Source organism: Haplochromis burtoni, unplaced genomic scaffold (assembly GCF_018398535.1).
Source record: "Haplochromis burtoni strain Fernald_Lab_line unplaced genomic scaffold, NCSU_Asbu1 Contig_34, whole genome shotgun sequence".
Classification (NCBI taxonomy): domain Eukaryota; kingdom Metazoa; phylum Chordata; class Actinopteri; order Cichliformes; family Cichlidae; genus Haplochromis; species Haplochromis burtoni.
Window position 1 is genome coordinate 3,079,015 of NW_024582395.1, and position 5,079 is coordinate 3,084,093.

At 36.7% G+C, this 5,079-nt stretch overlaps 1 long non-coding RNA gene across 1 annotated transcript; it reads left to right on the top strand.

Moving 5' to 3' along the window:
- Positions 1-1,038: 1,038 nt before the first annotated feature.
- LOC102307493 lies at positions 1,039-4,773 on the top strand. The gene is made up of 3 exons (XR_315578.3): positions 1,039-1,241; positions 4,053-4,160; positions 4,261-4,773. It is a non-coding gene; the product is annotated as a ly-6/neurotoxin-like protein 1 (long non-coding RNA).
- The last annotated feature ends 306 nt before the right edge of the window (positions 4,774-5,079 follow it).

Here is a 5,079-nt window from a genome sequence, read left to right on the forward strand (position 1 = left end):
AAATGTATGATTTACAGCTTTAAACACTTAATACATTGTCACATTTCACCTCTAAAATAAGGGTTTTAAACTCTTCTCTGAAAGACTGTTTGCAGTCTCTCTCCTATATTGTCTTGGGTTTCATTTAATCATGTTCTTCTCAGTTCTCTCCTTGAGCGCTCTCAAGGGGTTTTTCTCTGCAAAAACACATCAAATCAGCTATCTAGGAAACGATTCAAAGGAGTCTTAAACTGGGATTGCTCCATGTAAGCGTTAGTGAGTCAGCTTTGCTGATTAGGGCAGGCCTTGCAAATCCAGACCTGTCCAAAAATGCCTCTCTACCTCCTCAACTTTTATGTTATAAATACAATTAAATCTTAAAGTCTGACAATGAAAGTCTTAAATATCCACACTGGCAATAAGTCAGTGCAGTTACAACTCAAGTTAATAATCCTGCTATTTCAAGTATTAAAAATTATGCTAGTTTGTCCAGTTAATTTAAGCCTCTGAAAAGGCGAGTCTGTGTAATCTCCAAACAGTTAATACTGTTTTTGTAAAAGCCCAACAAACTGTACCAAACTGGAACTACACAGGTGCAGCTGTCTATTTTCCCACCACTTCAAACGTACTCATTCACAAATAATTTCATGAGCTCATTCTGAGACTCAGACATGAAGTTGGACTGAACTTACCAACAATGTTATTTTGTCTTTTGTAAAAGACGGCACTACACAAAAATGTCTGTGTGGATGAGTAGGCTGGAAAAAAACACCATTAATGTTAACAGCTTTCATTTAATAACGTCTAACATTCTTACCAGTTATACTACATACAATACTTCTTTGTGTGTCAAAGAGCTTTTCAAAAAACAAACAAAACAAAGAACATATATGTTTAAAGCACTTCTGGTAGTAAACTGAGGTCCAACCGAGTAGTAGTAACCTATTCTTAATTAACTTTATGATTGCTGCCTTTTGCAGCACTGCAAATCTATCCTGTGTATCTTAATAGTGGTGATCATTTGGTAGCATTAGCATCTTTTGGAGAACATGTGGTGCAAGAAGATAATAAGAGTAATGTTGCATCGACATAAGGGTGGGGTGGGGTGTTCAATACCGTCCTACTCACGTTCTGAGGAATTGAAACTGAAGAGCTGAACAAAGCCTACTTAACCTGTCCTCCTCGCACATCGTGTACTTCTTTCTTACGTCTCACCATGAAACTTCTTGGAGCTCTGATCCTGGTTTTGAGTTTGTCTGCAGGTAAGAGCAACTTATGATTTATTCGTCTTGTTCTTTACCAGATAATCAGATAATCACTGGTCCTTTCAGCTCTTCTAATTTTAAACCAAGATTTTTTTTTCCATTAAAAGTTTGATTTAAAATACACTATAGTCATGTACAGCAAGCTATTATTAATGAAGTTTATGATTGCTGCCTTTTGCAGTAAAGGAAATCCATCTATGTGCATCTTAAAACTAGTGATCATTTGGTAGCATTAACTTTTTTGTAAACATATTGCACAATGTTGCATCGGCACAAAGTTTAAATTACCTCCTAAACAAGGCGGGGTGTTCAGTACCATCCTACTCACTTTCTGAGGAATTGAAATTGAAGAGCTGAAACATTAAAAGTTTGATTTAAAATACACTATAGTCATGTATAGATGCAAAACTATTTTAAAAATTGCCTTTATGAATCAAATTATGGAGCTCACTGTATTTTGTAATAGAAATGGCAGATCCTAAAGGCCTTTTCCCACAGCACCGAACACGCAGCGCTGCGCTTTGAAACACATTAATTTCAATTGCTTGCACTGCACAATAAGGTTCCATTTGCTTTTTATTGAAGAGCAGAGGCGGAGCCAGACATTTGAAACACCCGGGGCTTAGCCCTAAAGGGTAGTATGCATGTGGGATTTTTTTTTTTTTTTTTGGGGGGGGAGGAGTTAGACACATGATTGAAAGATTAATTGGCTCTGTTTTTGGAGTTTTGTTCAAAAGAAGAGTTGACTTCCATATAGGGAGTAAAAAATATATATATCAAATGTGCTTAGTGAACCGTGACCAAGTTCAAACTAGTTATTTTATAGTGTAGAGCGAGCACAGGTAAGTAACAAAGTAAACGGAGCTTGTAATCAAGACCGAGGACTAAAACCCACAATTCAACCAGACCAAGAACTGATTCCGGAATTAACAGGACTTAACAACAGTTTCAAAATTCAGGGCGCCTACCTGTAGGACTATAAAACCAAGACAGAATCCCAGTAATTCAGAACCGCACATTAGTAAGTGATAAGTAGCACTAAAAATCTCATTTAGACCTGACACCTACGACTTATTTAGTCATTTAAATTATCTACCAAAAGTCCCATCTATTTAAGATTGAAAGAAAGTTTGACTATAATTATTTAGCCCTTTGTTAGTGCAATTACTAAGCCTGCATAACTTAAAAATATAGAATTATGAAAAAATAGCAAACCATAAAAAGAGGGAACATTTCTAGGTACAGTCAGATAACATGAGGACCCCTTGATACGGTGATACTTTTGGTAAACAACCATTTTTGACTAACATTGTGTGTTCTCACCTGCTCTTGTTTCATCTCTGTTTCTGTCCTCATTCTCTTCTCTCCCTCTCTGTTCCTCTCTCTCCCCTCTCTTCCTCTCTCTCTCCGGGTTCTCTGTTCCTCTCTCTGCCTTCTCTGTTCCTTCTCTCCCTCTTTCTCTGTCTCTCTCTGTTCCTCTCTCGTTCCCTCTCTTACACCCTTCTTCTCCTCTCTTCCCTCTCTGTTCCTCTCTCATCTCCCTCCTCTGTTCCTCTCTCTCTCTCTGTTTCTCTCTCTTCTCCTCTCTGTGATCTTGACACCATTCTACATGTGTGCCCCTGCTCTTGCTCTCTCGCTGTCTCTGTTCCTCTCCTCTCGTCCTCTCTTTCCCTCTCTGTCTCTCTCCTCTCTCTCTCTGCTCTCGTCTCTCTCTCTCTTTCCTCTCTCTCTTCTCCCTCTCTCTCTCTTTGTGCCATGACACAACTCATCAAATCTACAGTTGAAACCAGCATATTTATGTACTCTTCAGATACAAAACACAAACACTTTTTTAATTGTAACATCAAATCAGACTAAATGTTTATTTTTTTAGATTGATAAATATAAAAAACATATTTGTTAACTTTAAGAGTAAAGAGAGAAACTATCTGTATTTCTTAATTGCAAATGGCACCAAATTGTATTCAAAATTGAGCCACACTTATGGAGCTCCACAGTTCTTTTCCTGGTGTTTTGGTTGACATCTCTTGATTTTCCCATGTCAAAGAAACAGACTCTGTGTTTTGCCTTATATGCATCCACAGCTGTGCCACCAATTTACTCACATGGACTCTACTAACCTATCAGAAGCTTCTTCAGCTCAGAATGGAATCGTCTGGAGTTTTCTTATTAATTAACAATAAACTTAGTGTATCATGTACTCCTAAATTTGATGAAAGTGATAAAAAATAGACAGCTCTGTCTCTCTTTATTCTGACATTTAACTAATTCAAAAGATATTTCAATATTTATTTATCCAAAACAAAACAAGTTTACTCTAAATTGATGTTGTACAGTAAAAAAATGTTCTTGTGTTTTCCATAAAGTGTATGTAAATATCTGGTTTCAACTGTGAATATACTGCTGTGTATTGAAGTTCCTCTTGTTTTGCATAGAAATATACTGAACAACATACAAAGCATAATATATAAAATACTCTACCAGAGTTTTTTCTTTGAAAGCCTTTAAGAAGCTATTTACCTGCATATACTCTATAGATCTGCAGGTTATTATTTTATCTAATCTGGTTCTTGTTGATTTGTTTCTTTATTAATAAAAGTCCTGGTCCTTTGCCTTTCTCTCTCTCTCTTTTTTTATTTCCTGTTGCATTCTCTGAGCTGTGGTACCACAAACTTTATAAGAAGCCTTTTCTCTGAATGAAAAGAAAGCTTTTCTTCATCTCATTAAGACATCTGCAGTCTAATGGATGATGCTTTGTATTTGGAGAATCTTCATCTATGAATGACAGCTGTCTTTGTTTCTCTGCAGCATGTGGATTAAAATGCTACGTATGTGCATTCTCTGACCCTCACTCCTGCACTGATGCCTTAACTTGTCCTGCTGGTATGGACCGATGTTTCAGCCTTACTACAAGCGGTAAGTTGTTCTGCAATGTATTAAGTGTTTAAAGCTGTAAATCATACATTTTATGAACATAGTATTAGTTAAACTGAGGTTTTCCCATCATGTCTTACAGGTACCGTCACTAAAAGCTGCATAAACAGTGTCCCATGTGTCAGTCCTATGAGCTGCTGTGAAGGGAACTTGTGCAACAGTGCTATCCCAACTGGTCCCAGTGCTATGCTCCTGCTGGTGTCTTCAGCCATAATCACCATCTTCCTCTGAAGCTCTGGAACAACTACATCTTAATCATGTTTTACTTTGTTCTTAACTAAAAATTACAACCCAGGAATATTAAGCCATTTTTAAAATAATGTATGGATAGTTCTTTTCAATAAAACCACAATAATGTATCAACTACTGAATTGTTTAATTCCTAGGATTCTGCAATTCACATCACTACAGCAGAAAGATTTTTTTGTGAGCTCTAACAGAAAGACAAACAGGACAGAAAAATAGACGTTATTGCGAGCAGATCAATCATTTATTTTTTTAGCTGTCTGATAAAGACTTATTTAATTACTTTTTACAGTTATTTCCACAAATGCAGAAATCACTTTTCCCACCCATTTGATGTGCTCACTCTGTGACTGAGATGACTCTTTCATAAGAGACACATCAGGCATATACAGTGTTTGCAACTGTGAAAAACAGGTCTTTAAACATGAATAACCTGAAAAAGTCAACATTCATGCAAAAGTCAGGTAGGTGAATTTCACCTAGTCTGATCGCAGGTAAATAAACATAAGTCATTCATGACAATACATACAGTACTTCTCTAGATGTCACACGAAAAACAAACATATACCATATGCATAAATAAAATTAAATATTTGTTCTTTGGCAGTCTACCTTCTAATTGTGCCAAGCACTCAATCACGGGAGGGGAGGGGGG